Source organism: Gallus gallus, chromosome 2 (assembly GCF_016699485.2).
Source record: "Gallus gallus isolate bGalGal1 chromosome 2, bGalGal1.mat.broiler.GRCg7b, whole genome shotgun sequence".
NCBI classification, from domain to species: Eukaryota; Metazoa; Chordata; class Aves; order Galliformes; family Phasianidae; genus Gallus; species Gallus gallus.
In genome coordinates this window covers 139,299,502-139,325,208 of record NC_052533.1, presented here as the reverse complement: position 1 = coordinate 139,325,208, position 25,707 = coordinate 139,299,502, and the positions used below count along the sequence as shown (strand labels likewise).

General features: G+C 39.2%; 2 long non-coding RNA genes across 3 annotated transcripts; one reads left to right on the top strand and one right to left on the bottom strand.

The window, feature by feature from the left end:
- The first annotated feature begins 12,793 nt into the window (after nucleotides 1–12,793).
- On the top strand, nucleotides 12,794–14,805 carry LOC121109940. Of its 2 annotated transcripts, none has more exons than XR_005857722.1 (3): nucleotides 12,794–13,455; nucleotides 13,888–14,098; nucleotides 14,583–14,805. It is a non-coding gene; the product is annotated as an uncharacterized LOC121109940 (long non-coding RNA). The 2 variants fall into 2 exon arrangements; XR_005857721.1 differs by having other exon boundaries at nucleotides 13,876–14,098.
- Nucleotides 14,806–17,168: 2,363 nt separating this feature from the next.
- Nucleotides 17,169–20,883, bottom strand: LOC121110048. The gene is made up of 3 exons (XR_005857871.1): nucleotides 20,678–20,883; nucleotides 20,430–20,591; nucleotides 17,169–17,608 (listed from the first exon to the last, which is right to left on the bottom strand). It is a non-coding gene; the product is annotated as an uncharacterized LOC121110048 (long non-coding RNA).
- Between the last annotated feature and the right edge of the window lie 4,824 nt (nucleotides 20,884–25,707).

Genomic DNA, 25,707 nt, shown 5'->3' with positions numbered 1-25,707 from the left:
TATCAGGTAGCAAAAGATACTGAAGCCATCTATTTTGCTTCTCAATAAGATTATTGTTCAGACCTCAGAGTTACTTAAGGTCAGATTTGAAAAGAAACTTAACAGCCTAGAACTAATGTGCTGCCACTCTTGACAGTTAGGGGACAGATCTGTGGACTAAGAACTGGAAACTGAGAGTGTCTTTGCTCCTTACACAAAATCTGCAAAGCACCAATGTCTCTAACCTGCAGCCCAGACAGGGAGGACATACTGCAACAGATACGTGCTGAGGAGGCACTACATGTGGTGTAGTGTGTGAAGCCCGACCCCTCCATAGGTCCCACTCCAGATAATAGGCAAAAGACAAGAAAAATATTGTGTGGCTTGATATGATTTTCTCCAAGTGGGATGTGATCATACACTGGCTGACATGGGCTTGTACATAGGTCATATGTGAGGATGCATCCATCTGCAGATTGTGGTCTCCTGTACTTTGTCACATAAAAGTCTGAGGATTAACTGCAGTCAGAGATGGAAAAGCCCTCTTAGTTGCTGAACCTCAGCCCCCTGCAGAATGAGATTATACTCTTGGTAGATTCTGCTGTAGCTTAGTCAATAGAGGAAACAGAAATCCAAATGAAATGGGATATTTGTCTTCATGGAACTCAGTTTGGAAGCTGCATTTTATGAACATCTGGTAATGCTGCCTTCCACTCATAAATGTCAAATGCAGGACTCTCCATGTCCCTTTGGTCAGGATCTTCCCCTTCTGCTGCAACACTTTAACCAGGGAAGAATTTAGAGCATTTCCTTCTTCCCAGCAGGTTAGAAACTGCAGGCTTTTAAGGAAAAAAAAAAAAAAAAAAAACTTGTTTCCCACTACTTTATTTTTACTTTCTGGTCAGAAGGGACTATTTTATATCTTCTTTTCATTAAAAGCACTCATGCATTTTCCTGATTTTTTTGGTAAGAAACAGATATATTTTTCCATATTATTCCATATCTTAAATTTCAATTAAGCCTGGAAGTAACTGTCTTTCTGTGCATAACTGTAGATCAGAGCTTCCACTTTATTATACAGCAATTATTTACTTAGTTGGAGCTTTTTGAAAGGTCTAAGTCTGGGTGGTGAGCTGGAGGACTGCAGGTTGGCTCTGACCTGTTGAACAAATCCACTCAGGGTAGACAGGAACATCTGTTTTGACAGTGACTATGCTGCCATAACTGGCTTAATCCAATGACGACCTATGGTGGCACATGAGCACAGTACCATGACTGATATGTGAATATGGGAGGAGGGCACAAGGCTCACTGCTTATGAGCTTAGCATGGCAATTAGCTCTGTACTAGGACCCTCATTTGGCCTGCCTCCAAGGGGGAGTTGTGGGTTGACAAAGTCAGATGAGCCAGTTTAAGTCATTTGAGAAATCCAATGGAAGTCCAAAAACTGTTGTCATGTGAATGGTGCTGGGAACTAAGGAGGGGCTCTCACAATTGGGCTACAATACATTTACTTTAAAAGGTTATAGTCATAGCTAACCTCAAGATAGCCTCCAATTCTGTCATGTTTTGTCAGCCTACACGGCAGAACATCTACAAGATGCTACAGATGCAGAAGAAGACAACATGTACCACTTCTTCTGTTTTTGTGTTTCATAGTTACCACAAAACTAATTGAAATCAGTGTTAATTCCTCCACACAGGCATTGGCTTAGAAATACTGAAGATAATTTTTGCTCAGGAAAAACAAAACCAAAAACAAACAGGCAAATAATCACAGTATCACAGAATTGCAGGGGTTAGAAGGGACCTCTGTAATAAAGTCCAATTTAGAATTCTTATTTTAAGTACTCTATTTTTACACAAGCTATTCAGCAAATCTTACTTAATTCAAAGATCTCTGCTAGAAAGTTATATTCAGTATTTCCTCATGATTGTGTGGAACCTCCTATGTTCACTGATTTTTTCTCAAAGGTAAGTAACAAAACCATGTCAGTGAAAATAACCACAGACACAAGGGTTCCTAGCTTGATGCTAGTCCAGTGATCCCTGAATGTGTAGGGTTACAGTTCCCAAAGGTATTTTCCTTCCTTTCCCACCACAAGAAGCTATCCTGTAAGCTCCTAATGAACTATCCTGTGAGGCCCCTAATGCAGAGGGAGAAGTGAAACAAATCCTTGTGACCAGATTATCTAGAAGGGTTTAACTTTTCAATTGACATTTCTCTCCCTGTCACACTAGACTACCTGTGTGTTGCTGGTTGCTCCCTGGAGGCCATTTATAATAACTTTCTCACTAACAAATTTATGCAGAGATAACTCAGATGAAATGGCAGCAAATCAGCTTATTCAAAAACCAGCTTCCTCTGCAATTTTTAATGTATTACTTCTTTTAAAATACTGTTCAATAACTTTGAAGGGGGAGTACCTAATTAGACACTGACCTTTACTTAATAAACTTATAGCCTGAGTTCAAATGGTTAGCTTAAGAAAATTTCTAGAATGTCTAGTAAGAAAAACTGACTGTAACTTTAAAAAATGCAGAACTTTTTCTGCCTGAGTTCATGAGCAGGGCTCTTCAGAATCCCATTAACCAATCTTATTCCTTTTTCCCCATTCCCATTCCCCAGTATTGACTGAAGCTGTCTAAAAAATGCAGTAAGCCCAAGACGAAGAGCTGGTGATGCTGTACTTTTCTTGCAAACCACTCACTAATCTAGCTGAACCACCTCTCCCCAAGTGAAACTATACTATGTATGATAACCAGAATCAAAATTACTGCTCTTACAGTTCTCTGAAATCTGCCAAGAAGTTTTCTGGCTGATGCAGCTCATCCTTTATGGTATGTGTCAGTAAGATACAGTCCTGACACACCATTAAGAAATTTCAGTGGCTAGTCATTCTTCAACAAACTGTCCTGCTCAGGTGAAATTTCTTGTCCTTTTCTGCTAGTTGTTAACATGTAAACAAGAACAAACACTAAATTTTAATGCAAAAATTCTGTCTTTGGACAAGCAATTCAGTAAAGCTTATTCAATTCCATTCAATTTTCTGCTAGGAAGTTATCTTCACTATTTTAACAGTTCTTTTCCTTGACCTCTGTTAAGTACACTTAAAGAAGCTTCAGTTTTTCCTGTTAAACAACACTACCCAGGACTGTAGTAGAGACATTAATATTACTCTTTATTGTTATTATTATATTACTCTTTATTAGTAGTATATAATAATAATATATTATTAGTATTATATATATTATGATATAATTATTATCATAACATTACTCTTTATTATTATCTTTATTATTATTAATATTACTCCTTATATTAAATTATTAAATTATTGCTGTTTATATTAAAGAGTGTTTTGATTTTGAAGAGCTTGGGGTTGAGAATGATAAAGTTGAACGTCTACGGATAATGACTGGGGGGAAGGCCTGTAGGGGCAACATCTCAGTGGCGGTCTGTTATAGATCACCTAATCAGGATGAAGAGAAGGACGAGGCATTCTATGAGCAGCCTGCAGAAGTTGTGCGATTGCCAGCACTCATTCTCAAGGGAGACTTCAACTTTCTTGGTGTATGTTGGAAATTTAACAGTGTAGAGGAAGCAGTCCAGGAGGTTTCTAGAGTGCGTGGAATCTACCTTCCTTATGCAGCTGGTATGAGAGCCTACCAAGGTGGTGCCCTGCTAGACCTGCTCTTCACTAACAGTGAAGGACTGGTAGGATATGTGAAGGTGGGGACTGCCTTGGGCAGAGCGACCATGAAATTGTAGAATTCTCTATTCTTGGAGATGTCAGAAGGATGACTAGCTTGAACTACTATCTTGAACTTCCAGAGGGCAGATTTTGACCAGCTCAGGACGCTTGTTGCAAGGGTCACTTGGGAGTCACTACTTAAGGGTAAAGGTGTCCAGGAAGCCTGGACACTCCTCAAGATGGAAATGTTAAAGGCACAAGGACAGGCTGTTCCTGAATGCCATAAGATGAGCTGCAGGGGAAGAAGACGGGTATGGATGAACCAGGAACTACTGCTGAGACTCTGGAAGGAGAAGAGAGTCTATGTCCTCTGGAGGAAGGAACAGGATATTTGGAGAGATTACAAGGAAGTTGCTAAGGTATGCAGGGAGGAAGTTAGGAAAGCAAAAGCCCAACCTGAACTCAAATTGGCCACTGCATTAAAAGAGAATAAGAAATCCTTTTAGAAGTATATCAGTGGTAAGAGAAGAACCAAGGAGAATTTCCATCCTTTACTTGATGCAGTGGGGAATGTGACCACTGAGGATAAAGAGAAGGCTGAGGTTCTCAGTGTTTTCTTTACGTCTGCCTTTAATAAGCAGATCAGTTATCCTCAGGGCGCTTTACACCCCGATCTGAAAGTCTGGGATGCTACGCAGAATACACCCCTGGTGATTCAGGTGGAGACAGTTAGAGAGCTCCTCCACCATCTGGACTGTCACAAGTCCATGGGACCAGACAGGCTCCACCCTAGGGTGCTGAGGGAGATGGCGGGGGTGATTGCCGAGCTGCTTTCCTCCATCTACCAGTGCTCCTGGTTATCTGGAGAGGTCCCAGAGGGTTGGAGGCTTACTGATGTGACTCCCATCTACAAGAAGGGCTGTAAGGAGGATCCAGGGAACTATAGGCCTGTCAGCCTGACCTTGTTACGAGGGAAAGTTATGGAGCGAATAATCTTGGGTGAGATCACACAGCACGTGCGTGGCATTCAGGGGATCAGGCCCAGCCAGCACAGGCTCATGAAAGGCAGGTCGTGCTTGACCAACCTCATTTCCTTCTATGACTGGGTAACCAGACTGGTAGATGAGGGAAAGGCTGTTGATGTTGTTGATCTAGAATTCAACAAAGCCTTTGACACGGTCTCCCACAGTATTCTGGGGAAACTGGCTGCCTGTGGCCTGGACAGGTATACCCTTCTTTGAATAAGGAACTGGTTAGAGGGCCGTGCCCAGTGAGCAGTAGTTAATGGAGTTAAGTCCAGCTGGTGACCCGTTAAAAGTGGTGTCCCTCAGGAGTCAGTACTGGGGCCCATCTTGTTTAGTATCTTTACTGACGACCTAGATGAGGGGATTGAGTGTACCCTCAGTAAGTTTGCAGATGAGGTAGTGTGGATCTGCCTGAGGGTAGAGAGGCCCTTCAGAGGGATCTAGATTAGCTGTATTGCTGGGCTGAGGTGAATGCGATGAGGTTCAACAAGGCCAAGTGCTGGGTCCTGCACTTTGGCCACAATAACCCCATGCAGCGCTATAGGCTTGGGGCAGAGTGGCTGGATGGCTGTGAAAAGGAAAGGGACCTGGGGGCGTTTATTGATGCTTGGCTGAACATGAGCCGGCAGTGTGCCCAGGTGGCCAAGAGGGCCAATGCCATCTTAGCCTGCATTAGACATAGTGTGGCCAGCAGGAGCAGGAGGTAATCATCTTCCTGTACTCAGCACTGGTGAGGCCGCAACTCGAGTATTGTGTTCAGTTTTGGGCCCCTCACTACAAGAAAGACATTGAGGTCCTGGAATGTGTCCAGAGAAGGGTAACAAAACTGGTGAGGGGTCTAGAGCACAAGTCTTACGAGGAGCGCCTGAAGGAGCTGGGTTTGTTCAGTCTGGAGGCTCAGAGTGGAGGCTTAGGTGAGACCTCATTGCACTCTACAACTTCCTGAAGGGAGGTTGTGATGAGGAGGGATTTGGCCTCTTCTCCCAGGCAACAAACAGGACCCGAGGAAATGGCCATAAGTTGTGCCAGAGGAGGTTTAGATTAGATTAAGGAAAAACATTTTCTCTCAGAGATGTGAGAGTGGTCAGGCTCTGGAATGGCCTGCCCTGGGAGGTGGTGGACTCACCATCCCTGGCAGTGTTCAAGAGGTGTCTGGATGAGGAGCTACAAGATACGGTTTAGTGACTTGTGGTAGCAATAGTGATGGGGGGATGGTTGGATTAGATAATCTTGTAGGCCCTTTCCAACCTTGTGATTCTATGATTCTATGATTTTATGACATATTTAAGTGCTGCTCATCTCATTCACTTTAACAGTGCTGCGGTGATCTCTTAGATAATTTCCAAAGTAGTTTCCATGTACTAATTTATCCATGTAAGTTTGATTGCCTGCAACTGTCTATCTCCAGTCTTCTACTTTAGAATTACCTCTCTGGGATCTGGGCCATCCTTTTTTTTTTTCTATATATAGCAGAGTTGTGATTTTTTGCTTCTCATCCTAGCAGAAGAAAGAACATAATGACTAGAGACTTGTTCAGTTACAGTACCACTAATTTTATAATTTCCACAGAAGAATCCAAGTCAGCAAGTATTTTACAGGAAGGTCATACCTGGAGTGCTAAAACTTTTTCTGACAGCAGTTTCAGCCTTACAGTTTCAATCTAATCTATGAGATCACATTTTTCAGCAGCACAAGAGAACCAGGTTGGAGAATGAATGATAAAAAGTACGGATAGCTCCTGTTGGGTAACTACTAAGGGATTAGGACTCTTCAGTCCAAACAGTAGACAGCTGAAGAACAGTATAATACAAGTCTATAAAACCTTAAGCAATTGGGGGAAGTGAAAAAGAAATGATTCTTCATTGCCTTTTGGAAAATAGCAGGAGGACACCAGTATAACTATCAGGAACCAGACCCAGAGGCAGCTCTTCACACAGCATGTTGTTAAGCTGTCGGAGTGCTCCCCACAGGATGTGGGGAATGCTAGAGATTATCTGTGTTCAGGAAGAAACTGGACCAGTCCATGAAAGAAAAATCCATTGAGGACTATTAAGTGCAGAAATCCTAGGTCTGGTTGAAAACATCACTGAACTGCAAATTATTGGCAGCTGGGACAGTATTCTGGGAAAGTATCCCTGAATGCTTTCCCTAGATCTTCCATGGGGATCTAAAATGGGGCTAAAGTGACCTTTGATATGAGACTGTGTAGCTGTTCTTGTGTACTTACATCACAAAATTAGTCTGGATTCAAAACAAAAACTGCCCAGCTATGATGATTGTAAAGCTATACATTTCAGGATATAGATAATATCCTGAATTAGTAGTAATAAGATAAACCAGAACCTAAACACCAGTTTCAAAGGTACCAATGGAAGTCTGTGATGGGATGTGTCATTCTCGGTGTGAACACTTGCAGGATTGCATTGCAGTTAGCTAGATCTAAATTATACTGAGAGTGAGAATTGTTTTTTGAAGTATCGTACTTCAGCCTCACACATTTGTTTTGAAGCTTACAAAGATATTTTAAACAATGAACTTGGAAGATAATGCGGTTAATACCTGGGTTGTGTCAATATCCCTGTCAAAGCTTCTCAGGGGATAAAGCACCAATGGGTTTCTCTTCTTTAACTGAAAACTCAACCATGAAACCCAGTGCAATTCTTCATCAAACAGATTTTTCACACCTGTTCGGAAAAGGTAAAAACCATCAAGGGAACATCTGGGTGTCAAAAGCATCATCTGGAGTTGTGGGGACTGCTGATTCACCGCTCAAGTAGGAAGTAGAGGTGTTATTTTTTCCCTAGGCTACTAAACTACGTTCCACCACTCCTTTCTTGCACAATTCAGAGATTAAGTTATCTTTGTCATCTAACAGATCTACCAGGAAGAGGACTTTGCAATATGCAGTGACCTGGGTGGAGAATCGATAACTGAAGATGGGAGTAAACAAGCAGGATGTCATAGCTGGAATATGAAGCAGAACATTTCCTTTTCTGCTAAGCCAGGTTAGCTTTGGGACAGAAGTGAACAAACACAGATTGACCTTAGAAAAGAAGCGTGTGCATGTGGAGGAGAAGAACACTTTTTTGTTCTCATCTGTTTTGCCTTTAATGCATTTCAAACAATAGCCACCTGTATTTCACATACTCTTTGTCTTTCCTCAATTGAGATGTTGACATTTTTGATTAAATCTTTGATTAACCGAAACCTGAACCCATTTTCTCAGGCACAGAACAAGGAAACATTTTCTTTCATACCTTTTTGGATGGCTGGTAATTTTCTACATCATTAATGTTACATTTTTTCAGCATGTACAGTCTTGCAATACCACGTCAAGCTTTTAATTCCATCCTGAAACACTGATCTAACTCTGTGCAAATTATGCCAGATAATGTCAGTTTTCACACTGGATAAAAGAATAGCAAATGCCAAAAACAAGATAACTTAGATTGTTTCTTTAACCCTACACACAATATTTAAAGTTATTAGGCTCATTATGTTAGGATTCTGCAGACAAAAACATCATTAGATTTTGAAGTAAACAATACAAAGTGTCATATTTGGGGAAAAAGTCTGTCACTGCTCTTAATGCAGAATTGTCTGTGAAGTGTGATCGTATTTATCTAGTATCTAATATAAAGACCATTAATTTGGGTGCCTAACTTCAGTGGGGATGGATGATAGTTAGGAATCTATATCTTCCAACTCACTGCCTTGGGAATTCTAGTTGCAGTGTCTGGAATGAAACAAACATTACAGCATGTCCTTAAACCCTATTGAAACAAGAATGCTCGCACTGAGATCTACTGTGTTAACAAATTCTGCTATGAAATAAAATGGAGAAAATATAATGTAACTTTGGAGTAAATGTTAGTAATCAATTTATTATTGTTTTAATTCTACCAACTATGGTTACTAATCAGACTTTTGATGAATTATTATTACTCTATCACTATCCTAATTTGGACAGTGATGGGTTGTTTGATGAACTTCAAATTATGCCAATGTTTATGGAAGACGTCTTTAAGTTATCACAGACAACAGGGAGAAATTGAGTGTGATATGTATAGGAATGCTATGATTCAATGCATTCATTTGCATATTTTGTACATGTCAGAGTAGATGAATTAATAATGATCCTGTCTGGCTTATTTATAACAGCCTCTGTGGAACAATACCACGCAATTTCAGTCTTTTCAATTCTAAAATTTAGGCAGCCAGTATTGTGAATGCTACCTTTTTTCTTCTTTCTTTTTTTCTTATTTTTTTTCTTTTTTCCTTCTAGGTATTTTTAGAGTAATTAGTGTTGTGCTGCTTTTGTTGTTTTGCTTTTTATTTTTTTAAGTCTTTTGTTTGCATGTTGGAAAAAATCTCTCCTTGCATCTTTTCCCTGCAGAGCCAGTCATGTCATGTTGTAATAATAACCAAATCCCACCTCACATCAATGTCACAGTGTTTGTTTTAGCAATCTTAAGTTCAGCTGCCAGCTGTTCTGTTCTTTGGATTTTATTGCAGGAAGTATAAATTCCCCTTGGCTTGGCTGGAGGTGCTTTTAGAAGCCTTTGAGTGAGAGGGAAAGGGATCGGAGGAGGGACAGGAAAGGAGAAAACAGCATGTCTATTTTTGTTGGGGCAGGGTGACAATCAGTTAAGGACTATTAAGCTTGATGGCCTTGATGTTATAGTATCACATCTCTTTTTACCATTTCTTAATCACTACAGAGTAATAACATCTTTAAAATTTATTGGGACAATTATAGAAAGCACAGTTCCTTTGACCTCATATGTTTCAAAGACTTGTATGGCTTCCTTTTCTCTCTTCCCCATCATTTTATAATTATTATTTTTTTAAAGAAGATATAGTCACTGGACCAAAATTTTCTCAAGTAATTTCTACCTTGAGATTTACATAAAGTTCCAATGCTACTGCCGTGATACTTAAACTCTGAAAGAAAAGGATATAAACATGAATATTAGTAACAGAGCTACCTTTAGGTATTCAAACTGATGCTATGAAAAAGCAACTCCCTTGGGTAGAGAACAAAAGTTTATCCGGATCTTCACCTGAAATTTGACCCAAATACTTCCTGCAGAGGTTGGAGGAAAGGGAGGAGAATTTACTTAACACTTCCCTTTGTTTATGTTCATTGTGGCACCTGAAGATCAAGTGATAATGGAATATGGTCTTTTTTTTCTTGTCTTTTAACAGGCTGAGTGCACTGTCCTACATCTGTGATTCGTCTAATTTCCTTTCTCCAGTTCAGCTTTTCTCCTTTTCAGTGCACTTTCTTATTCAATTAGAAATCAGTAAAGTTTTTTTTTTTTCATGTCCTACATCAGAATAATACTCAGTGTTCATTTCAGATGTGTTCCCCATACTAACAGATACTTTGCTTCTCTTTTCCTCTGTTCTGATATCAATACAGAAACAACAGCATCTATTTTCTGCTTCATGTTCATTTTTACATTGATCATTTTTAGTATCCTCATCACGGAGTGGGTACTAAAGAGAAAAGGTGAAATTCATTGTTGAGAACATTAACACCAAAAGGAGACAACTAAGTTATGAGTATAATCAACACCACTTCACTAAATAGCTATCAGAAAGAGATAATTATCTCTGGAAACTCACTTGGCCTAGCTGAAACTTAGATTTGTCAGCTACTATTGCTTTCCTCTATTATAAAATGCCTACAGAAAAATAAGAGGTTGTATTTGAACTCATATATCTCAAAGACAAAGACCTGGGCATATGCCAAATTGTTGTAATAAAATTGTGCCAAGATGTACTTTTCCATCAAAGTGGAACATAAGACATCCTGGGCAAACTCCACGGCTATTTCAGAGCAAATAAATGTTCCTACTTTCTACCTAAGTGTCTTTAATAGTGGGACTGTGATCACTCCCTCTTTGTAGGACCTGTTCCATTTTGCACAATAAATTTCAATTATGCTAAAGCGCGACTGGCTGTACAGCCTCACTGATCATCTAGCACTTGGAGACCCTATGAATCAGTCATTCACAGGGATGGTCCCTGTGAGTTCAGTTCAGAAGTGCTGTCCAAATGAAAGTCATCATACCTTGAATCTAGTTAATCATGATGGAGTGTTCTTGATTGTTCCACAATATATTATAAAAAACATATCCTGAAGCAGTATGGAAGCAAATGTGGAAATATCAGCATTTTTCCAAATGCTTTTCTTATGTTTCTGCCTTAATCAATAGACTAGCTTTCTTGCATTTCTGTCCCAAGAGTAGTATTGTGTGGCTGTCATCTTTTTATGACCTTCAGGATAGGAATCATATCACACCATATGTTTTGAGAGATGTCATTTTCATAATATAATACACATTGTGTAATCTTCTAGTTATGATCACACTGAGATTCAACTTATTAATCACAGAATCACAGAATCATAGGGGTTGGAAAGGACCTCTGGATACACCTAGCCCAACGTCACCTCCTATCCTCCTCCCCCCCCCCCCCCCGGTAAAGATCCAAGCTTAATCAGGTCCAGTGCAAAGATAAGCAGAAAGATGAAAACACACGTTGCACAGAGCTAAGCCTAAGTGGTTCACAGCAAGGAATGTGAAGGACTGGAGACTTTCCTGAAGGTACTGTTGGGAGATCTAATATAGCGCTGGAGGATTAAGATTTACATATAAACATTTGATTGTCTTTATACTCTCCAGAAGCCTTTTCAGATAACAGGTATCTTAAAGCTGGGCAAGTGTTGGTCTGTGTGAGCTCCCTCCATTCTTTCTCTCCTTCTTATGCCCAGATATTATGCTTCCTGATAATTCAGCTTTAACCCTTAATTGTAGAAATTTTAGATTTCGAAGTCTTAATAGTCTGAAAAAAAAAAAAAACAGAACGAGAAAACCTCTCCAACAACAATTTATTTACTCCTCTCTTTTTTTTTTAAGACTAGAAATTCAATTTTCTCAACTGAAGTTAAAAAAGTGGATAGAATATCACAGTAAATACTGAAATATTTCTAATTTTAAAAAGAGACACTTGAAAAATTTGAACAGCAGCAGTTACCCTAATTTCAGTTTCCTTCATCTTTTTCTAGAGCATTCATGTTCTTCTGGCATAAGTCAGGATCCTAATCAGTTAGCTAGATACTATGGCTTCAGTAAGTCTGTGTAAACAAACACTATGGAGCTGACATATAAAGAGCTAGAAAATCAGTAGTATAAATAGGCATAGTTACTGTAATTATGTAGGAAGCACATACATGTGTCCATGTGCATTTATTTATATATAATGGGAAAAGTATTTTATTGCTGTTGTGCTTTATTGAGCCCATTGATTACATTTACATAATGTCATCAAATATCTCCTCAGAGTCTCATCTGCATCAATATTGTTATAGCTCTAAATCACCAATGGCTTAGACTTTACAGCCAGAGTAAATAGCTTCCTATAAAATATGCTATGCAGAAACAAAACCGAACTGTGCAAAACCCTAAGGCATTGCTGACCTGCAAATTTAATACCTTGGTTACTGTGGAGAGCTGAAGTTCCTTTAGTTATGTAGGCAAAAAAGTTAGAAGAGAAGAAGGGAGAAACTGTAATGAAATTCTGGAAGACTAATGGATATCTCCAATGGAATGTACACTCAGAGATAAGATAAAGGGTGAGTAATTCAACGTAAAGTCAAGGAAGGCCACAACATCAATAGAGCTGAGAGTAATAAACAGAGCTTGAGAATATCAACAAAGTCAGTCTTCAGACTGCAAAGTGGGACTCTTCCATTTACTTAATTTACTGCAAGGTGTGCATGTGCTAAGTCTCAAACGCAGGAGTTTATCTCCCTTCAGGAGTTAAGGAGTTCATGTGGCTGAGCCTACCTCTGCTCATAAGAGCTGCTGTGAAGAAAGTGAAAGGAAAAAAGGGACAGATATGACACAATCATATGCAGTTGGAATGCCCCTGCAATGTAGCACAGAATCATAGAATCATTAAGGTTGCAAAGATCACTAAAATCATCTAGTCCAACTATCAAGACATCCCCACCATGCCCACTAACCATGTCCCTCAGTGCCACATCTGCGTGGTTCTTGAGCACCTCCAGGGACAGTGACTCCAACGCCTCCCTGGACAGCCCGTTCCAATATCTCACTACTCTTTCTGAGAAAAGTTTCTTCTAACATCTAACCTGAATTTCTTCTGGCACAACATAAAACCATTACCTCTCATCCTATTGCTGTTAGTTGGGAAAAAAGGCTGGCCCCCACCTCATCTCAATCTCCTTTCAGGGAGTTGAAGACAGTGATAAGGTCTCCCCTGAGCCTCCTCCAGACTGAACAATCCCAGTTCCTTCAGCCATTGCACATAAGACTTTTGTTTCAGACCCCACTGCAGCTTTGTTGCCCTTCTCCGGACACATTCCAGGGCCTCAACATCTTTCTTGCAGTAAGGAACCCAAACTGAACACGGTGCTCAAGGTGCAGCCTCACCAGAGCTGAATAAATAGGGATGATCACTTCCCTGCTCCTGCTGGCATCGCCATCAGCCTATTTGTCCACCTGGGCACACTGCTGGATCATGTTCAGCTGAACATTGACCAGCACATCCAGATCCTTTTCCTCTGTGCAGCTTTCCAGTCACTCTGACCCAAGCCTGTAGCATTCGATGAGGTTGTTGTGACCAAAGCACAGGGCCCAAACAAGGCAAGGATCAGTGAGAAAGCCACAGTTTAAAAGCAATTCTAAATGAAAAGGAGGGACAACTCTCAATTCTAGCTCTAGGTATGTGCTCAGGACCCTGGCAATAAGGGAAAAACAAAGCCAAGATTGTAAAACTCTGTATGTTATATCTGCCCTTGGTCCACACTCACAAATGTTCAACTAAGACCATATATGGTCTTCAGTGCTCTTTAATTAAAAAGTAGTAGTGCCATTCTTAGCTTTGAATTTCATTGTTGGTTTTTTTTGTTTGTTTGTTTGTTTTGACATCCAAAGTTGAGGAGGGTGGTAAGTGATCCTGGTTTTAGTGGTCTGATTGAAAATGGCAATGTATTGTTACAAAGGCTGTAATTTCCAGTGAAAACAAAGGCTTAAGCATTGCGGTTTGCGTAAAATGTGATTAGTAGTGAGTACTTGGATATTTACAGAAGCCAGTAGCATTTATTTGTGGCCATTTGCTGAAATGACATTCATGGCTCTTAGTTATCCTTCCAGGGGAGTGACAGCTTTCAAGTAAGACTGCCAGCAAACACTACCTTCCTTCACAGCAATGCCATAAAATGAATGAGAGCCACATACACACCTGGCTATGAATCATCTATCTGCAGCATTTCCTACTGTTCTGGAAACACAATTTTCTGCACCTTGAAAGGCAGAAAGCATGAAAGAAAAGGATCAGTTTAAACTTAAAAATACGAGTCAATGTGTAAGTGTACACATGTGCATGGACATGTGTGTGTTTAATTGTATATCATATGCATAGTATGGGGTGTAAAGGAATAGCTGTTTAGAAACATATAGTCAGGTCTGCCTGGTATTTCATACTATAAGTCTCTGATATCAGCATTTTAGCTTTGCCAAAGGTAAGCAATTTTGCTTTTGTTTCTAGGACAGTTCTCTGTTTCAGAGGACACAATTTATGAGAATATCTGAGAGGGATTTACTTTTAAGTTCCCACAAAAAGAAGTTCAGTTGCTTTCAAGAAAAAAGATAATGGCAAAAGTAAGTTTTGTCCCCATTGAACCACATATTATAGTGACCAACTTCTGGAAGCAAGAGTTTCAAATTTGGCAGTGTGTGAGTGTTACATCTCTTGCTGCTGTCATGTTGAAAATCTCAGCATAAGTAGTTAGGCTATAAATAAATGAAAAATCTTAGTTAACAGATGCTCTGAATTTTATTTTGGGCAGGTGACCTTCCAAAGCCTCTCTCCTCACTGATCTCACGCTATGCTGGCACAGCGGGAGCTGAGCTCACCTCTCCACACAACTTCTGATCCAGAATCCTTCGTCACCGTGCATAAGCTCCAAGTGGGATGAAAGATAGACCAATAGAGAAATGAGGGCACTGTACTGGTACAAGAAATGTCTCTGGAGTCATAAATACAGTTAAGGAAACAGCTTCCACTCTGAATTTGTCTAGTGAACAATATATATATATTATATATATATATATATATATATATATTTTCCCCCTAGAAATTCGGCTGTTCTTCCTTATCTGTCTTACTGTTCTTTTCAACCATTAAGTACTGCAGTGTGTTGTCATTGTTCCCCACTGTAAAGAAAGGAGGGTTGCAAGTTGATGAGCTGATCATTGCACGAGATGACCTTCTTGGTCCTTTCCATCTTTAATAATTCTATGAGTCTATGAAACCTACAGTGCTACTACCTGCTAGGTAAGCAACCCAGTGGGACTTGAGGTAAACTGACAAAGTTGTCCTGACTTCAGTTATCTGAAAAGCCAGTAGAGCTCATCAAGAGACTGTTAATTTACAACAAGATTGGCAGGATAGAAAGCTGAAATGATGAAGAGTTCAACAATACCTTGTGCTCAAGAGCTCAAACTCTGCAGTTCAGCTTCCCTTCCAGATCAGGTGCCTGCTTTTAGTACCTCATTCTGTCCTCTAGTCTATATAGATTGGGTTTTCCTTTCACTAAAATTAAGTGAAATGCTGAAGAAGATGGATGATGATGTCCACTGTCATGACATTCCAGACTGAGGTTGCATTATGGGTAAGATCTATGTCTGGAGCTCAGATGCACTCCTATGTTTGAATGAAACCAATACTCCTGAGAGAGATCTGAAACTGAAACTGGTTTTCAGAGTCTGGGAGAGATTTGGGTATAAAGACAAGGCTGGGCACCAGGAGGTTGGTATACCATGAAGGCTATTATCACTATTTCTATCTGAAGAAGAATTAGGGTTTCTTCTTCTAACAGCTGTCCAGTGAAGAAATGTTAGCATTATTCCATTTGGTATTTAGTCTGGGTACTGTTCATAGGATCTCAATCCACAATTTGGGATATGCCTTCTAACAACCTTCACAAAAATATACCAGTCTGATGTTTGGAAAAAAAAGAAACAGATACAAGCCAGACAAACTATACTTGGAGCAGTGTTGAAAGATGCTGTGCTCAGCAAAGCATGAAAGCAGATACTGATCAGTGAGTTTAAAGGGAGAAAACACAACATGTGGATTCAGTGAATATCATTGCTTTTGCATAGTAAGGAAGGCACTGGAAAAAAAAAAAAAGGTCATTATATAATTAAAAGCTACTTGATAACGTGCACACAATGAATTTTAACTTAATTTGTACATTCATCCTTAATGATGGCATTTCCTAACTGACAATTACTAAGTCTTCCACTTCATTATTCCTTAAATCAAAGGTTTGGTTTGAATGTATTTCTGCACTCTAAAATACGCACATATCTCTAAACTGTCTAGCTCTCTGAATTCAGACCATGAACAGGTAGGAAATAATCATGACCTACAAATAAATAAAAAATTTAGATAACCAAAAATCTAACCAAAATATTCAAAAAGAGACAAAATTAGTGGTTTAAACCCAGAAGACATCATGAACATGAAATAAAGATTTTCATGACAAATGCACGGTGTGCATGATAGCATTATGCCTATGAGAGTTCAAATGGCTGATGACTTTCAATCAGGAAGGAAGGCAAAAGGATTTTGAATAAACAACTTCAATGTGATAATGGTACATTACTATTACAGGAAAAAATGACATATTGGAAATTGTTTTCTAAATTAAAGTCTGTAATCCTATTTTTACTTGCTTTTACATAACACTGAAGGTGTCTTATTATCAACAGGGTAAGAGCACTCATTTTAAAATCAACCATGATTTTAAGTGTTTTTCTTTGTCCTTGAAATTGTGTAAATATGATGGTTTGAACACACGCTCTTCATCTCAACATTGAGAGCAAGAAGGAAGAATCGTGGTGCTTACCAAGACTGGGGTTCAAAAAGGCTAAAGGGAAGCCCTGTAATTTCTGCTAGTCACTTGGGGGCAAATGATAAGTAATTAAAATAAATAAAGAAGTTGCTGTGTTTGATTTTCTTCCCTAAAATTGATGAAAAACCATTGCAAATATTGCAAGGATAGATGCATTTAGGCATAATGCAAAAGTATCAGAAGTAAAACACAGTTCTAAATGTAGTGAGACATGAAATGCAAAACCCCTATCAGTAGAGTAAGCACATAGTATCTTGTACTGAGAAGATTATGTGGGGATTAGTTCCAGTGTAACTGCCATATGAAAATATATGACAACAGGTGTTTTTAAATTACTGTAACAAGGTGAAACCTTCTCTCACAGCCAAAAATTTTGGCAACAAAAGAAATTATTTTTTAAGGATAAGAAGCTGCAGACAGCTGTAACAAAGAGAAATCTATTGACAACAAGTGGAAGTCTCTTGCACATATTTATCATAGACTTGGGTGCTTTCCATAAGCTCAGCCATGTATTGTTTAAAACAAAAAGAAAAGCAGAAAAGAGATGTTTATTTCTGCTGAAAAATTCCCCTCCTACTGTGTCGAAATTTCTCTTAGCAGAACATTTCCTATCAGCTTTCCTGAGATTACTTAACATTTCCATGTTGTCTGGCAATGAGTCACAAACAAACAAGAAAAGGAAAAGCCTCAGGCATGAGTTCTGTGTCAATTTTAAGAATTTTGGTCTGGATGTAGCAGCTTAAATCTAGCTCTACAGATAAACAATATCCAGTAATTGGTAGAGATTCACACAAGAATTACTGTCTTACTGTGCCACTGTCCTTAAGGCATTTCCTACTCCACTGGCCCACAAAGGCGTAAGCTGACATGTAATAGCTTTCCCACGTGGAAAGATTACGTCCGACTCTAAGTTGCCCAGTCCAGAGTGAACTCTGGAGCTCCCACTTTTGAACCTGAAAAGAAAAAAACATCTTTGAACCACCACTATGCTTCTGGAAAGAAAACGCAGTTTTAGTATCATTTCTGTGGATGCGTTAAACTGAACTTGGGACCCGTTTTTACAGTGTGAGAATGTGAGTTAGATTCAAGCTTTACTGTGAATAAGGGAAGGGAATGGACAGTGAAGTGTCCCTGAGGTTTCATCCTGTTATGGAAGTCAAGTAATGGGAAACAGGAGACAACAATGGAACCAAAATGACCTACAGGCTACCTATTACTGCAGCAGCAGTACATTGCAGAAGCTTCATCTCAGTTCCACGCTTTTTTGAATTTTGTGCCTACAGGACAAAAGATGTTTCCCCCTAACCTACACACATTTAAAGTCTTCTTTACCATATTGAGCTTAAAATAATTTCAGCTCGTCCTAGATATCTGGATTATGGTCATTTGCACTTGTGTTAGTTCTGAGCTGCCTTCTTGGCTCCTGCTAAAGTTCATTAAGATGCAATCAATACAGCCAATGGAGGCTGATTGGCATTCATTTGACCCATATCAACATCTGTTTAAGGTGAGATAACTCCATTAACTAGTGCCAGGGTCTTTGATGACTACAAAGGGAGCCAAGGTTATTTTCTCAGATACGGATAGCTACAATGCGCACACCATTAGTTAGACAGATGAATGCCACACCAATGTCATAGTCCTCTTGACTTATTGTTGGGGTGCATGCGATGCTACTTGCCAGGCTATGTGCAAGTGAATGAGGAATTGGGTCAGATGGTGTATTATTGTTATGTACGGGTATGCACATGCACAAGTATGGGCACGACACCCATACTTTCTAAGTCCCATCATTGACAAGAGTCAGCCTGTGTCTTCCCAGATCACCAATTCTGAGCCACTAAAACTTTTGGGAGACATAAAAACCGTATTAGGGCCTTTCTATATCTTTAAGGATTAATCTTAAAGAGGTATAGTCTAATCCTTGGGAATTAAAATGGTCTCCTTTATCAGTCTAAAAAAAGGAACTTCTTATCTGTATCAAAGATTTCTAAGTACAGACTCCAAACTGGTTCAAATTCAGAATGCTCACAAGATTTTCAAGGAATCTCCAGAAATAGTAGTTCATAACCTCTTACTAGAAGGGGAGTTTATAAACACACTCCAGCTTCTTCTCAGCTGACCTATAGCCAACAAAGGTATATCCATACCACTTCCACAGGACAATGGCATAGGAGTAAAAGTCCTTCATTATTGTATAAAGCAGAGAAGGAAAAGGTTTTCCTGAGTTTCCATGTGGATGCACAGTGCTGACACTCAAACAGCAATCACAAAAGGTAATATATCCCATATTTAGAACAATAGCTTAGAGAGAATTGTTTCAGCAGAGCTCAAGTAGAGCACCGATACAGGTGTCTGTTTTGGAGGTATTTACCAGAGCAGAGCCCAGATTAACATAGGCTGACATAGTTTTACTGGAGCCAGCAGAGCCATCTGATTTACTCTGCTTGAATGTCTGCCTCACTGGTTTTATTACACTTCCAACATTTGTGTTTATACATGTGGGTTCTTTTGATTTTTAATGCTTTTTGGCATCAATAACCTCCTGCAGTTGAATAGTTAAATATCCTCCCCCCTATGCACTTAATATTATAAGTGGCATTTGCAAGGTTTTTAAGAGCATGTGCCAAGCAAAAGCACTTTCAACACCACAAGAAAGTGAGTTCTTATGGTCTCTTGGCTGGAAATATATGTGGGGGCCTTGCATGGTGGCACTGCAGTCTGCAAATCCTGGCACCATTTGGTCTTGCATGTGCCTGAGAATGCTTGCCCTTCCTCTGCATTCAATTTTCCTGTCTCCAGCTTTATTTAGTCAGATGTTTCTCTTGTGCATCCAGTAAAACTCAACCACAAAAATGAGTAGTTGCTGTTTATAAAATCAGCACATTGTTATGTAATCCAGATGACAGTAGAAGTGTGAAATGCTGTTAAATACTTGACTATAACCACAGTTCAGTTAGTTTGAGACAGTTCAAACGCAGTGGTGTCTAGGTTTCCCGAAGAGCTGACTCCAGAAGTGGGAGGCCCACTTTGCTTTCAGGGTATAGGAAACAGAGAAGATCTGACAGAAATCTAAAGCTTGTTCTAACTTTTTTTCTTGTCTTAATGAAGAATTCAAGTCTACAGGTATAATAAAAAATATCAGATACCTTCATAAATATTGTCTCTTGAGATGGGTAGTTTGATCTTACAGAACAACATACATGAGAAATAATTTGGGAAAATAGTAAAAAATATTGTTTTTGCAACACATTGAAGTAATGCCTGTAAATTTAGAAAGTAGATGTTAACACACAATTGATGAAGCAAGACACCTTCTTGCTCTTATTCTGGGATCTGCCACAAGACCTCACCAAAATGAAGGTGGAAGAGTACAGAAAGAGTTGGGCAATAACTTCATGTTGTCTTTCATTGCTTCTTAAAGCTGGATATGGAAAAAAATCTATTGATGACAACAACATCTTTAAACTTACTACCATTAGACCTATTGGAGCACGGTCATATAGATAAAATAGGATATTTTGTATTAATTAACTGTACAACAAAATTTATGCACTTCTCTGAAAGCATTATGCAAAACAACAATAGTTAAATTCAAAATGCCTACATTTCTACGTAAAACAAAGAAATACTATTAGTGTGAGTCTCACACCCAAAAATCCCATAGGGAAACAAAATACCTCCCCCAGTTTCTCTTAAGAAGTGCTATTGCTTTAAGACATAAGGACAGAAATTCTGTATAAAACAAGGAAATACTTTATAAATCAGAATTACCTTGGGATCTAGTAGCATAGCATGCTGAGACATCATTTCAGTTTCCTATTCTAGGGTGTGGATTTCCTAGAAGCAAAACCCACTTGCTTCCTTTCTCCCTCTGCCACATTCTCAAAGTTTTGAAGCTCTTGGCATTGTCCAAGCATTCAGGATCTGTATTTTCTGGAGGAGTTTCTTGGATTAGAGACAATTGCATTGACAGGAATGATTAATTTATTCACCTTTGCTGATACTGAATGTATTCTTACCTGGTTTTAGTCAGTTTTGTTGCAGTCATCTGTAACGGAACCAATAGCATCTTCAGTGCTACCTCCTGCTGTCCAGATGTTTTCAGAAAATTTCATTACTAAACTCACACTTTAGACACATCCAAAGGAAAATTCATCAGTTAGTTCCTACAACACTATACGAGTCCTTGTTTCTCTCTTCCCTTACCCTACGTGGTCCTGCTACCTCCCCATCTCTGAGTTCCTATCAGTTTGAGAGACATAAAATTTAGGTAGAGATGGATAGCATTTGGTGTGGTATTGAAACAGGCTGCCCAGGCAAGCAGTGAAGTCATTTTCTCTGGAGGTGTTCATGAAACACATAGATGTGGCAGTGAGTGACATGGTTTAGTGAGCATGGGAGACAGATTGATAGTTGGTCTAGAAGATCTTGGAGGTCTTTTCCAACCTTAATGGTTCTATGATTCTATCTGGAATAAACAACTCCCAGAGACATAAAGAAGGATTACAGTTCCTGTGTCACAGCACTCCTGACAAGCTAAACACTAAAAGCTGTACTAAAATACGGCTGGACTTTTCTACTTAAAATGTGAGCAAACATTTTCTGCATACATCTAACAGTGAAAGAAAGAACAAGAGGCTGGCATTTGTTACCTACTAGCTAGGAGTGCTGAGACTGCACTGATATGAGCCACTCTTTTCCTCCTGCATTCTCCAACTCTATGGGTGAAATTGTTTCCTACATATACCTGACAGTCTCTTCCTACTTATTGGCATTTGGACACAGTCCTCTTCAAAGCAAATTGTCTCTGATACAACAGAAGTATTAGCAAAGTGAGATATTTCGTGTAACAGTAAGCAAGGAATGCCTAGTTCCGAAAGTGGTTGGGATCTGTTTTAGTAATCTACTGGCAGCTGCTGGAGACAGCATTCAGTGTTTGCTGTCATTTTGTTATTCTTCTTCCAGTTCTGCTCACGAGAAATCATCTTCTTCTATGTCTTCCCCATGCTGACTGCTTTAACACGACAGGGCAGCAAGGCAGGTTCAAGCGGTCTTGCTGTAGGCAAATGCCACGTGCCAGCACAGGCAGGCACTCTAAAGCCCTAGTCTGGGCTCTGAGGTACAGCCAATCCCTGTGGGCCACCCACATGTCTGGATTTTTGGGACAGACACCCAGAAACCGTCTCCCACCCTCAGGCCCTGCAGGAGACCTGGTGCTACACTCTTTTTTTTTTTTTTTTTTTTTTTTTTTTTTTCCCAGGAGGAGCTTTTAAAAGATAAATGGGATTATATGTTATCTCAAATCTAATTTGGGGCTAAGTGCATTATCGGACCATGTGTCATGAACAGGGGTTACTTTTACTGGGATGTTTAAAAAAAATAATAAAAAAGCATAAATATTTAATAGAAGAATGTTCTGATGTACATTTTGCCCAGCAAATTATGGCTTAATATTTTGAGTAAATGAATAGATCATAGTTATGAAACAGACCTTTTTAAAGTAGGAAATTAGGGACCTGCTTGAATTTGTGTCACAGGTTCCATTTTATGAGCTACATTTTCTCATGCATAGTGCAAAACGAAAATAGAGAGCTCTGTTTTATCAGTTACTCATATCCAGCTGCTATAAAAATAATATGTTTGATATAATTCATTTGACATTTGATGGGTTTAAGGTTCCTCTGACAAGATATAATCAACTCATTATGGAGAAACAGAAGCTTTCCTTGTTACAAATAAATTATTCCTAGTCATGATTGAATTACTGTGTATTCAGTGAAACAGGGATAGTGTGGCTTCCAGTAGATGTGGGTATTTTATCATCAGACCTGTGTGATAAAAGCCAACTCAAGTCACTTTATGTTTTCTCTCTCCAGTGCTCTGATTAATGAGTGGCATTATTTCTCTAAACCAACAAATTAGGTCTTTCCTCTCCATTTTTTCACATTAAAGCTGTTAGATCAAAGTATGCAAAAAAAGTCTTTCCTTTTTTTCTGCACAAAGACTGTATCAACAGCTTGGCCAGATTGTTATTTGACTTTATTTTGTTAGCTTATTTGTAAGAATCTTATACAGGCCTTGTGAAGTAAGTCTGGCTTTATAGACAGGGTGTGAATTGACTGTTTTAAGTCAAAACCTGTGATTAATTTAATTTTGGTATTAACATCAGGTCTGTTGCATGCTCCATTCCGCATAACTGCTTTGGGAAAACAAGGCAAACTTTCATCAAAGCATTTTGCTGGCATCAAAGAAGTAAAAATGCATCTTCCCATAGAACTGATGCAATGGAGCTACCCAGGATTTCAGAACAGTGTCAGATGTACTCAAGATTGAGGATACGGCACAGTACAAGCTCAGCTTCCATGTTTTCAAAGGAACTTGCTCATGCAAAACCTTTCTATGGTTTTTATGGCCTGTAAAATAGATCAAAATAATGTTGCACGGTGGAATCATAAAATCACCAACAAAAATAAGTATGAGATGTCAAATTTGGGGAGCAGATTAACATGGGGAGGAACCCTGCAAATACCACTGAAAGAGAGTATTGCCATCTTCAGAAGCTTCTAATTACAGCAGCGTTTGGTAGGTAATAGAAGAAAAAGCACTTGAGTCATTCTGAAGCAAAGGCTCACAAACTGCCCAGCAGCTATTGGCTGTCTCTATAGGCTTCCAGAAATATTACCTCTCACAGGAGACACTTACTATTTTTGCATATCTAAAATAATAATTAAAATGTTTCCACATACAGTAAAAAAGGGAGAAGTGTAAACCCGAGGGCTATGCATGGTCTCTTTTGTTCTTTCTTGTTCGTTCTTGGAAGGAAAGTGACTCTTACTTTGTTCTTTGCTATTATTGCAGTGTGTTATGTATGTCTGGCCTCCTAGCTCATAAAAAGCTATCCTGTACTGTGCTTAGTTAATGTTACCACACAGGGTCACCCTAAGTCCAAACAGATCAAAGAAAACTAAAAATGAACTACTGACACCACAAATGCTGAAGAAAACTTGAATGATGCAGTACACATAAAATCACTGTAAGTCTCACTAATTCCTCATGTACCAGTCCTGCCTCAGCTCCGTATATTTTCTTTTTGCCAGTTACAAGCAGCACAATTCACCATGACACGGAGGGATTTAAAAATTAGCCTCCAGCTATTCCACTAAGTACCATTCACTAAAACGTGATGATCACTCGCGGGAAAGTTTGCAGGATCTTTCAAACTGCCTGTTGAGAGTGAATGGTAAGGTAATATACTCTCAGGAGTCCCTGCTGCTTTTCAAAGCACAGCTCTGTAACCCTTGGCAAAACTCAGAATAATCTCATGTTGCCATACATTTAAATCTCCTAGATGGCTTTGAAAACCCCAGCATCCAATGTCTCCATCATGCTGACAGGTTTTAGTCTGCAGTTGCTTCTTGAGGTTTGGCATCCTTTGTAATTTTTCCGCTCTGTCACTCAAGATATTTTTTACATTCTTTATTTGCTTTGTTTCCTTGTACATTTTTCCCCATTTCCTGGAGCTGTGAGTCACATTTCTCACTTATTTACAATTCCATTTAATATGGTTTCTCTTCCTATGGATTGCTTGATGACACTTGTTTTTCTGAAAGGCATGTAAAATCAAATGGCAAAAGAAACATACATATGTCATTGATATACAGATTACTTAGCACAATTGCATTGTGTTTCCTAATTAGGCAAATTTAGGTAACCTTCACTACAAACCTTCACTGTTGACTATACAGAATATAGGGTTTAATGTATATGTAGCTAACTAGGATTTACTCAGTTCATGCTTTTCCTTCTGTTGTTAAGTCTAACTAAGCATGACACTCATGTCTCTCTCTCACCGAGCTAATTAGATCTGATAACTGGTTCCTGAAACTCAAGCTTCTCTGAAACACAGGATTTTTCAAAGAAGTGTTGCCTCCTTCAATACAGGTCACTCGTAGCTATCATGTAAATGTACTGTTCACAGGTTTTCATGTATCTTGCCAGTAGACATAGAATACCAACCAACCAATCAACGATAATAAAGGTAATCAAAGGTCTTTCACTGAATTTAGTAACTGGGACTTTGCATTTTTGTAGTGGTAATTTCTGCCTTCTATCCTAACCGCCATCTAGCCATAACGTAGTTATCGACCACAGCCTTTGTTAGACAAATCAAATAAGTTCCTGAACAGCTGGAAGAGGATTTGAGAGCAAGAACTCCACACCTACTATTCTTCCTTTGGGTGGAGGGACGGCCAGGCTGGTAGTGGGAGGGAGTCAGAGTTCATGGGGAAGGAAGAAGTCACAGCATGGGGCAAGACAGCCAAACTCAAGCGAGGGGCAGAATTTTTCTGCTGGTGACAGTAAAAGGTTGGTAGAGAAAATTCAGGGTAAAACTAGTGAAGTAAAAACTCCCGTCCCACCACCCTCCCTCCACAATAATCTGCCATCACAGGAAAATCTTTCTAATCTATCAGAAAAGAAGAAAAACATTTGGCAGTAAATGCAGGAAGTATAGAACATTAAAAATACAAAAGGTTAGACCTACTACGGTGCAAGAGTCTGTCTCCAACTCATTCACAGTGAGAAATGCTGCTAGGTGTGACTTCTTCTGTTACCATGGGAATAGAAACACCAGATTTAGTAGCACAGTAACCAGTCAGATTGGGCTAACCTGTGTGTATTTCACAAGAAGATGTTTTCTCAGCTTCCTGATCCCATTTGTCATAAACATTAATATGTTTATCTAAAAATATGTAACAAAAACAAAAAAGATCAAACACTTAAAATTATTTCACATCAGGATTTGAATAAAACTAATTCTTTTAAGAGGCTAAAGCTCAAAAATCCCTTTCTCTTTCTTTCTTTCTTTCTTTCTTTCTTTCTTTCTTTCTTTCTTTCTTTCTTTCTTTCTTTCTTTCTTTCTTTCTTTCTTTCTTTCTTTCTTCCTTCCTTCCTTCCTTCCTTCCTTCCTTCCTTCCTTCCTTCCTTCCTTCCTTCCTTCCTTCCTTCCTTCCTTCCTTCCTTCCTAGCTGTAATGGTAGATACATTCAAA